Source organism: Cyprinodon tularosa, unplaced genomic scaffold (assembly GCF_016077235.1).
Source record: "Cyprinodon tularosa strain WSP-4 unplaced genomic scaffold, ASM1607723v1 ctg197, whole genome shotgun sequence".
In the NCBI taxonomy this organism is placed as follows: domain Eukaryota; kingdom Metazoa; phylum Chordata; class Actinopteri; order Cyprinodontiformes; family Cyprinodontidae; genus Cyprinodon; species Cyprinodon tularosa.
The window spans coordinates 726,882-738,822 of NW_024038720.1; positions in this window are offsets into that span (position 1 = coordinate 726,882).

Sequence of the window (11,941 nt, forward strand, 5' to 3'; positions counted from 1 at the left end):
AACAGGTCAGGATCAGGAAATCAGAAACACCAAGGAACTCTAAAAACACTCTCATCACTGGTAAGAGAACAAGAACAATCTGCCCTTAATGACTGGTTGCAAGCCCCTTAAATAGTGATAGGAGCAGGTGGATCAGATTAGCAGTGATTCGAAACAGGGCAGTGTTAGACAGGTGAATGGAATGAGAAATTAAGCCAGTCATCAGTGTAGTATGTCAACTTTTTCTTCTTTTATTTCTGCATTTCCACTTCTTATGTTGAGCAATGTCTATCTGGGTTACATTCATCTAATGTTAGTTTTAAAAGTTAACACCACACACTAGTGTAAACATATCATGATGTTTGTGCAAATATGATTGGGTATCATCAGCATAGCAGTGGTAATTAATTCTATATAGAATGAAATTACATTTTATATAAAGTAGGTGTGTACAAAATGACAATAAAGTCATTGCCACCAGAGCAAGTCAGGCATCTTACGCAAGGACACAACAAGTTCAGCAACCCTCCAGTTGCAGGACAAACTTTTGCATATGCCACAACTCCAAAGTCCAATGATATCGGCATATGTGTTTTAACATATAAGAGATCCTAGATAAACTAGCTTTCTGGGAAAAGTTCTGCTAAAATCCCCTCCTAACAGAGTTGCTTTAATTGAACTCCATGTATTAACACCAACGTTTTGGAGGAACTAACTCTCGCATAGTTGAATTAGACTAAACAAGTTTTGAGTTAACACAATTATTTTAACATACAACACCAATGAAAATTTAACTCTTTTGATTTTGCTGCGTAGGTTTTTAATAAAACTGGTCGATTCAATTCAGTTCAATTTTATATAGGGTCTTTGGCATATAATTTATGGGAAAGAACCTATTTTTTTCCAAAACTTATGTAGAGCAATAGAACATGACGATAATTAAAGTGTGAATTTTGCAATAGAGTAAAATCGAGAATAAACAAAAAGTAGCCTACATAATCCAGCAAGTTGCATCTAGAAACAAATGAATGGCGAGGGAGGGAGGCTAAAAATTATCGGACATTTGTGTAATTTATTCAGAATAGAATACACTCCAGGTTACAGCCTGCAACCTATTTGCACAGTGTGTCTCAGAAGTGGTTCAGCTGAATGAGGGGGCAGAAAGTGTCTTCATATTGACTCGGTTTTATCTTTTTTTTTCTCTGCGTTGTCTTTTTTTAAAGTTATGAAATACAGTTAATCCCTCAACTATATTATATGAAAGGAATCATGTTGCTGCACTATATAGTCAGTTATGATAATTGCCTTAATCACAGTTCTAACTGTAAAAACTTCAATGTGTTTGTATTATTTGCACTATTTCAGGTTTCTTTCAGCATGAAAAGTGCCACATAAATAAAGAAAAAACATGTTATTTCCTTGCTGTACAAATGATTGAAGATTTTTTTTTTTTTTTGTTTAGCAACCATTTTACATTAAGAAAATATGAAATGAAAAAATCCACAGTGGCTTAGTTTGTGTCATTGGAGCACTTACCACATCCATCCCACATTATCTTCTGTGGAGCTACAGTATGCGGACATATTTGTGGCTGTGGTTCGAAAACCAAAAGGATACATCGCTTTCAGCTTTCTGCCCATCAGAACCAGTACATATTCTTTTTGAGAATAAATTAGAGGTAGGGCACACACTAGTCAAGAGAGGATAACAAATATGTCAAGCATCAGGCACTTAAATGACCGCTGCATAGACAACATATCTAATTTATGGTTGCATCCTTTCTTTTCTGCGTCTGAAAAAATTCTTACATGTTGACTCAAGAGTGTCTGTAGAGGAGTTTTTTGTAAATAAATTGTATATAACGATTTAACTGGAAAAAAAAATATATAGGGCTGTTAAATATGTTTGCAACCTTACAGGTTTATGCTATTCAAGTCAACCTGGAACTAGTATTAAACAGTAATTGCCCCCTAGATGGAATGTCTGATCATTGGACCCGTGGCACCAACCACTGCCATCACAAAAGACAGTAAGTCTTTTGCATTTTTGTTGGGGGATTTTGTTCCGCTACTATTTACAGAACTGCTCTGATCCAACCAGAGCTTTAAAACATGACAGACCTGTTTCAGGTCACGCCCAAGTGTGACAGTTGAATTTATGTTTTCTTCGCCCTTTGCTTGTTTCACCAAAACTTAAGTTTTTATTCTGAGGTAGATTTGTCGCTTTGGATCATTAAAAACTATGGAAGCTAAACCTATTAATCTTGGAAGTCTGAAATATGTCAATTTTATCTATTCTTGGTTTTCTTCACATCAGGATATAATGTAATGTTTTGAAGATCTTTAAACCAACTTAATCTGAACTAATCTAATCTGTTCTACTTAAGTGAACAGTTAAATTATGAAATCATTATAATTGCTCATTTTATAGCAGCCTGATACTAAAATACTTTAATGTATAAATAAAATAATAAAACGAAGATGAAAAAGTAAAAACAGAAGAGCAAATAGCACTACTGCTTGAGAAGATCCATCTTAGACTTGTCTGTATGCTTATATGGTTCCATTAGCTCTCTACAGTGCATATAATTAAGGGAAACATATTCCAGGACATTACAACTGTTTTTCTTTTTTTATGCTTTTAGTATTATATTCACTCTGTTTATATTGTCTGTTTTTTTTTTTTATCTTTAATGACATCTTACTATAGCTCTTTGCACTCTATATAAGCTGCTGTAACCGGAATTTCCCTGAAGGACTAATCCCAAGGAATAAATAAAATTGAGTCTAAGTCTATCTCCAGCAGTCTTTGGGCATAAGGCAGGTATTAGGTAAAACCAAGAGGCAGAGTACAACATAAAAAAAAAAACAGATTAAAAAAAGTCAATGCAGAAAGACAGGTTCAAACTTAGGACATTGTCGCTGTACTACGGTACAAACTGTGCCATAATGCTTGAAAACAAAATCTATGAAACACTTTATTCTAAGGGAATTTATTCCACTTTTAAAGGAATAGTACACCCAAAACATGATTAGCCTTCATTTTCTACTCACCCCCATGCTGAACAACACCCTGGAGTACTTTTTTGATATCTCAAATGCATCTGGAGATCTGGGAGGCTTCTTGCTGTCTGCTGACATTCAAATAATGGAGGTCTATGGTGCCCGAGACAGAAAGGTCCATAAAAGTCCACAAAAAACGTGTCAATATTCCTCCATACTGGTCGTCCAATGTATTCCAAGTGTCCTGAGTGGGTAGCATCCAGAATTTACTCGACACGAAGTCATTTAGAATGTTTTTAGAGCATAAACAGTAGTGTATAGGATTTCCTGAAAGCGCGCACATGCGCAATCACGACGCTACGGAAGCCGGCAGACCAAACCAGATGAAAGTGCGCATTCAGCGTCTGCTCTTCCAATAATGCAACCGTAGAAGAAGAAATGTGCCGTTTACCTGTGCAAAGAAAGAAACAACGAAAGAAAAATGTCTGAGGACTTCAGTGTTGAGGAAGAGCATGAGTTCTTTGCCGAGCTGAATGCGCTGGTTTGGTCTGCCGGCTTCCGTAGCGTCGTGATCGCGCATGTGCGCGCTTTCAGGAAATCCTATACACTACTGTTTATGCTCTAAAAACATTCTAAATGACTTCGTTTCGAGTAAATTCTGGATGCTACCCACTCAGGAAACTTGGAATACATTGGACGAGCAGTATGAAGGAATATTGAAACGTTTTTTGTGGACTTTTATGGACCTTTCTGCCTCGGGCGCTGGGCACCTCCATTATTTGAATGTCAGCAGACAGCAAGAAGCCTCCCAGATCTCCAGATGCATTTGAGATATCAAAAAAGTACTCCAGAGTGTTGTTCAGCATGGGGGTGAGTAGAAAATGAAGGCTAATCATGTTTTGGGTGTACTATTCCTTTAACTAAGCCAAATCACCTTATTTAAAAATAAATGAAATACATGTTTAATAATAAAAAAAAATTCACCGAATTTTTCTTAACTGCAATTAGGATGTCTGCTCTTTTCAGGTTTTACCTTGACAATAATTTATGTTTTTCTAAGATGCCATGGAAATTTTTTTTATCTACATAGCAGTATACATATTCTTTTCAGTACAGCCACACATAACGGGGTAGCAGACTGATGCTGGAAACAATAATAAACCATTTAAAGACAACAAGCTTGTAAAAGAAACTTTTCAATGGACTTAATAATCACTTCCAGAGGTTATTTAGTTAAAAGAAATTGCCAACTCTATCTTTAACACTTCTCACCAAACATACTTGATGACACACATCTTTCCATGCAGAGTCTTTTGTGTGCATGCTGGGTGTGCTCTGAATTTGATGAAGCAGGATTATTCTCTCCAAGTGATCATATCAGTGAGGGAGGATTCCCAAGATCAACACCAGACTCCAGAGGTAGTCACATATGGGACACATTTTTCCAGACCTTAAAAAACCTTCATCTGTGGGTTCTCTGTATAGCTGTGGGGCCCGATGGGTTGAGTACCCACTAAAAAGTCAAAATTCAAGGTGCTTTTACAGCAGACATATGAAAGATAAAAACAATACGATGAACACAAACCTTGATTTCTCAAGATATGGCTTTTGGACTCAAAGATTTTTTTAGCAATGGTGTATGAAACATCTAATACCACCTTATGTAATTCCTCAGCAGCCCTCCAACTATTTTATGGGGCACTAAACTATTTACAACTAAAAAATAAATCTAGTCACTTGTCCTGCATAAAGGGTAATTTGATCAATTTTAAGAATAATATTGAGTAAGATCCAATTCAGTGTTTTGATTTAGTTCCATTTGACAACAAATGGATAAATTAATTCACAATACCATTCAGTCTGAGTAATAATAAACCAGTCCTATTTAAATGCAAATGAAATATAATAAAAAAAGAGGTTAATAAAAAAAAAGTTGAAGAAAACAGATTGCATTGCATCTTAAGTTTGCTATACACTGCAAAACTTATTTTTAAGAAGATTAAAACACCTTAGGCCTTCTTTCTTAATTTATGTCTAAAAAGAAAATATATTCAGAAAATGCAAGTTTTTTTATTGTATGAATACATGTCAAACCTCCATCTTGAGCTTCTCCTTTATTTAAATTAGTTATAAGGTATGGCAATTGTTTGTTCGAAATTGCAGAATAATAATAATGTTTATGTTGCTTTAGGAGTACAACATCTTATATAAATCCTTAATTTAGCAATTGGATTTCTTTTTAGAAAATTTGGTTGATTTCAAATAGTGCATTTTTGCAGTGCATTCCCACATCCTGACCGTTCATCAGTGGTCACAAATAGAAAAGCATCAGTTTTCAGGTTGATGATGGGTGACAGGAGGAAGACACACAGTTTTATAGATGTATGTAGAGAAAAGCAACAATAGAACATTAGCAGCAGTAACACCAAAATTTATAAGGGGAGAGTGAAGTGAGTAGAGGGAGGAAAAATGTAACTGCTTCTTCCAACAATTAGATCAAAAGCAGCATAACTATAGAGATAGATATATAATATATTAGAATTTATCAGTTTGGTTTGGGCAGGCCAGTGAGGTCCAAATTTTAAACAAAACTTCTGAATGTTCTGACCCAGAAACTCATGCTTTAATTTCAAATGTAGTTCTCAGAAGCAGAAACAGGCTAACAATTCTCTTACCTGCTATATTTGAACATGACGGTGGAGCCAGATATTCAAAGCTCCACCACAGGAAGTGAAATTAATATTTCCCTAGTACTTTAGCAAGATTGATTCAAACAGTGTACATCAATCACGCACAAACACATATCCAAGCTATGTTCTCTGTCATGATTTCCTCTATTTCACCCAATTTAATCATACAAATGTTTTGATGTAGAACGGTCCCCTGCTCAAGTGAAAGAACGAAAGAAGAGTCATCAAAGGATAAGGTTATCTTCAGAGAAAGACTTTTAACTGGGCAGAGATGTGGATCATGTGAATTAAAATAGCTTTTCACCAAAAATGCAGTCAAAAAGCTTATATTTCTAACTCTATAAGCTATAGCTATTTTCATATATTGCAAATTCACAAAAATATCACCACTTTCCAAAATAAATCAATTTGTAAACCAAATCTAGTATCCAACTTAGTTTAAATCAGTGCAGTCCATTCTATTAAAAACAATCATACAATCAGATGACAGTTCTGGTATGAACACATCAGTTCAATCCAAATTATGATAAAAATCAAATAAATCAAGTTGCCGATTTAATCCCAGATGGTAAAAAGCTATTTGTCAAAATAAGCCAATCAAAGTGGAGAGAAACCACTCCATCCTAAAAAGAAGAAATTCTCTACAAAGGACTCAATATAGAAAGTGTTTAATTTGCTTTAAACACATCAATAGTTTCAATTGTCTAGTTTGAATGCCCCAATACACTACACTTTTGTTCAACATTACACTTTGAAATTAATAAGAAACAGATAAATAGTGAAATCCTGACTTGGACAGTCCTTTTCTTTATATTTCTGAAGATTGAAACCATGTTTCAACCCAGAAATATGAAAGAGAAGACAAAGCATTAAATAGAAATGAAAGACAATATACTCACTAAAGTTCTTGTTGAATTTGAGCTTTATATAGCTTGTTTTCCTTTTTTGTTCAATTTTAAGAATAGAAACAGGCTGTGTATAATCCAATCTTTATTAAAGACAATTGTCCTTTGCATCTCTCAAAAGTATTTTTTTTTTTACAATTTTTTTTTCAACTTTTAGAAAAATGCCAAATGTCTTGACATTTTTCAGTCAAAATTATTAAAACATTAGAAACTAATTGTATACCTGAAAAAGACCTCAGTGAAAATAAACAAAATTCCCTGATATGATTTAACTTCCACCTTGTCCGTGACACTGTTGCTGAGTGATTCATGGCTTCAGTGAGTATCTAAGATATCACTGTTGCTGTGGCCATTAGGATTCATGAACACCTGAGATATAGGTCTATGCACTAAACCGAGACTCAACGGAACTGCTCTAAAATCCTACATCAGGAGATAAATATTGTGAAGAAAGGTCATTATGGAAAAACTGAACCCCATCTACAGTAAATGCAGCTCTTGTGCAGACGGATATGCAACTCTGTCTGCCTGAGTCTCAGATGTCATAATATGATTCATACAACCCAGCCACAATGTGAAGAAACATCTGCCGCTTGGTTAGATTTAGATCTGTTTTTTACCCCCCACCCCTCTACCACCAAAAAAATCAGTATAAACATTATGCCACATCCTCCTCAAGCCTTTATGTTCAAACTTCTTGGGGAACTGCGTTGAGTTCAGTAAAGCTTCCCTCACCCTGGCTTCATCCTCTGCAATGACAGAATGGAGCAAAATAAGGGACCATCAGAACAGCCTCCAGGGAAGAAGCAACAATGTAAAATGTTTGACTCGGTTGTTTAGACCAGATGCACTAATCTGCTTCACATATTGTTTTTATTAGCTGTTTTTATTATGTTCTGTTTTTATTATGCTCTTTGTTTTATATTTAGCTTAGATCTGCATGGATTTTACTAGCACTTTGTAAAGCATTTTGGAATTTACATTTGTAAAAGGTGCTATATAAATAAATTATACTTACTCACTTAGTTCATCTGTTGGTAACGACTTGCCTTCATTCCAATTTTGCATGTGTTCCTTTGGTGTTTGATAAAGTTTTGATCCATACCATTTTCTACATTTGTATAGATTATTTTTATACACTCATACTTTCTATAATACCTGCGGAAGTATTTAAGTAGTATTTGGGTATTTATGGGCCCCATCCAAGTAAACAACAACAAAAAATGTTTATTTTATTCACGAAGGAGCAACTGAAACAAAAAAAAGCTAAATCTCTCATAGAAATGTAAGTATATCAAGTACAAGGTCCAATGTATGCTGTAAAATAAGAGTGTATTTTCCAAAAATGAAGAACAAACAGACACAAAGGCAAGCAATCATATAAAAAAAGACAACCAAAACTAATTGGAGAAAAACAGGAAACTGATGATAAGCCATGTCAGTAAAACTGAAAATAGACTACTCTTTCAGTCAGCCTGAATGGATGGAGATATTAGGTTAAATATAATACAGTGGAGCTTTGCTCAATGTATTTCTCATTCTATTTGGCTTCTGCTGGAAGATCTGGAGGAGGTATCTGGGGATAGGGAAGTCTGGAATCTGCTGTCACCGTGATAAAATGACGAGCATTAATTATTTAGATTGGACCCAGCGTTAGTACTGGACCAATTATTGATGTACAGAATACCTCTCAAATCTCAGAGGTTTTTAGCTCATGTAACAGGAATTTGCTTCTTTGCCTTGTAGGTTGTCCAGATTTATGTCTAAGTCTCCCACATTGATAGACAGTTGTAGTCAACACTTATCAAAAACAGAATATTACTGAAAATATTTTAAAACAGCCACTAAAGCATCTAATTTTATCAAAGATTTTTTTCCGTATTTGTCTTTTTTAAGGGATAAATTTCACCTTTTATGCTGATGATATTCTGCTATTTTAATCTATGAATACCAAGAACCTGGACAGGTCCACAGTCTGTTGAAGGGCAACACAGAGAAACAACCATGCACACACTCACACCTGAGAACAATTTAAAGAAGCCAATTAACCTAACAGTCATGTTTTTGGACTGCGGGAGGAAGCCGGAGTACCCAGAGAGAACCCATGCATGCACAGGGAGAGCATGCAAACTCCATGCAGAAAGAAAGGTCACAAAATTTGTTAGAAATAACACATTACTAAGACCCTCAATCAAGGTGGAAAACATTTTGCCCTGCTAGATAAAGCTAAACATTTACTAAATGCGCTATAAATATTATTTACTGTTCCCCTATTATACTGTATCTTAGTTAGTGTTTATTGATCTTGGGTAAAATGTCAAGAAAGTCAAAAAGTCATATAAATAGAGATTGGTCAGAATGCAGAACAAAGCTATTAGAATTGCCATAACCTTGGATATATAGATCATACCAATATTCTATTCCTTCAATCACGTATTTTTATGAATTGGTGCAGTTTAAGACAAGTTCGATGCAAGAAATAAGTTACTTCCAGAAAAATATTTAAAAAAAATGTTTGGCGAGTTATAATTTTTTTTTTAAATAGCATTTTTTCCTTTCACTAAACAGAAATGTACTAATTTGTGTTGGTTTATAAAATAAAATTAATGATTGATGATACGATTACACCAGTAAAGTGATAAAATGTGAACAGTTAAAGTATTATACATACAGTATATTTGCTGTATAGTTGTATGTATAGTTTGTTAGATTAGAGGAAGATGCAGCCTGCTTAGAACGTGCTCTCGGACACAATGTTATGGTCCCTAGTGTATGGAGAAAGTCTGTGTTTTCATTGTCAGGGGTGCGTAAACAGACCTCATGGAGATGGAATGACTCTTTTATGTGAAATTAAATAAGATCAACTTGTGGGCCTCTCTCCTTCCTGTTCCGCCTTCAGTTTTATGTTCGTTTCCACTCTTGAACAAAGCTGTCTCTCCACGGTGTATTAATGCCCATCAAAGGCCTCAATCAAGCCTCTTTGCCACAGGCTAAAGTCAGACTGGAGAGGCTAAAGTTTAACGTTGTCGGAGCAGTGAGGGTGGGGGCTTATGTCTCTTCTATGCCCTTGAGTTTTTGTTTTTTTAACCGCCACATTCATAAATATCCCCAAAGCATGTTTAGTGGCAGAGAAAATCAGAAAACGAACCACAATAAAAGGTCAAGTGAGGGGCCCTGATTGTGACAATAGTCTTATTCATTGAGCCATTCGGACAATGTATTTATATGTTCTACTGAGGAGGCGAAAAATGCATGACATAAAACATAATTAGGCCGGGTTTCCTAAAGAATTAGTTACGGCTGAGTCAATTGAGACATAGTTTTGGAGAATCCGGTGATGAGAACGGTTTTAGAAGAAGCTGCCGACTGTCTGCTGACATTTTCTCTTCCTGAGTGAGAATATGTGCTTTGTATTAGGCTTAATTAAACTTCCTTAATGTTTTTGGCCTCAACTATTGGCCATTTGTATGGAAGGAATATCAAGAAAAAATATTGATTCAATTACAAAGCAACACAAGTTATTTGGAACTGAAAGGGAATTTTATAATTAAATGTGCTTGAATAAGCGGTTGTCCTGCATGTTTGCTTTTTCCATGAGTTAATCTCTTATTAAAAACCTGTAAAATACAAACATGTTTCTTAAAAGGGGATGAATGTTTTATCTTATTCTTAATAGATTCAGTTAAATGGTTTAAATGTTAAACCTCTGCCATCAGTAATGACCTCTTTTTAAAGGAATTCGGCTGAAAATTTCACTTTTTCAAAACAGATAAACATGTGTTTACTGTCGCTAAACTTAAAGTTTATTTTCTTTTAGTAACCGAGGGCACAAAACCCTCTTATCTTGTTTGAATGTGTATCTGTGTGTGTCTATGTTTGTTCTATTATTCCCTGCAGATGGACCTTCTGTCAGGAGGGAAGCTTTTATGCTCCGCGCCAGAAAACTGACACATCAATAATTTTTAAGCAGTGACGACCACAGTCCTTCCCACTCCCTCACTGACCATCCTTGGCTTTAAAAGAAAAACTCCGTGAATGGTTCTTATAACAAAGCAATTACAACTAGAAAGAAGCAGGATCTTTCCTCCTCCCGACATGAAAGAGTTTTCTCGTGACCATTGTGTGAACCGACCTCAGAATATGCAAAGGGAAATAAATACCACACTGTTTTCCACCATAATTTCCAGAGTTGCAGACATCTTGGAGCTACCTTGCTGGTAAACAACAACAAAACCCAGCTCTGTGTATGTGTACTCGCATTTTCTATTTACTGCTCAGTTTTTATTTCCTTTCAGATCACAAAAAAAAACGTCTTCAGATATTAATAACATGTGGCAGAGTGCTGAAAACATAAATGTTTCATTTCAGCTGCCATCCACTAACATCTCACTCCTATGAATAGCACAGACAGATAGAAAAGCAGCCCTGCAGGTTGAAATTCGGTCCAGCGATTATTAAGTCTGGTTCTGTGCCATAAATCACACTGCTGACATACAGATGGACAGAGCTGAGAGTAATTAGATATATGTTTTAGTGTAAGAGATGAAACCTAAGTGCTGTAAAGTAATTGGGCCAACCTCTCCCAAGAGTTACACACACACTGCTGTATGTGCGTGTTTTTTTATATATATATATATATAATTTTTTGTTTTGCCATTTTTTTTAGATGAAGAAGAGATGCCTCTCAGTCTCAGGGGCTCAATTTGAAAACCAATCAGCAGTTTTTAACTCTTCTTTCGCTCACTTACGTTTTCTCCTTTTTTTTTTCTTACTCACACATGTGCATATAAGAGTGCATGTGTGCACCATGTGTGCATGACTATGTGAATACATTTGTGTCTTCAGTGCAGTGTGCCGGCATATAGATTTTACTTTGAGGGTGTCATTTTTTGCACTTTGCTTTTTGGCTGGAGATCCTTTCAGGAATGTATCAGTGCGATGTTTGTATTTCAGTTTTATATTCAAGATTTTTTTTATTTCAATAATAGTATACATGCAAAAACATACTCTGATATATATTATAGACCACCATCTAACAAAAAAAGCATGCACATTATTGTTATTATCTTTTCATCTTATTTTATATATACTATTTTGTTTTATCCATTTATATTTAATAGCTTGTGCAAGTGAATGTATTTTAGTAAGTTGAAACCTCATTCGACTGTGCAAAATGACTATAGGTATAAAAAGAAATACATTTATCAGAATAGTGTGCATTGTGTGTATGCTCTGTATTATCTGTAGCTTATTTAAGTTTTGCTAAAAATCTTAACTTTTTACAAACGAAAAAAAAAACTCTGATGGTAAAAATATAATCCACGTGCAAGATAAAGAAAAAAGCAATTTTAGAGAGTGTTTTCCC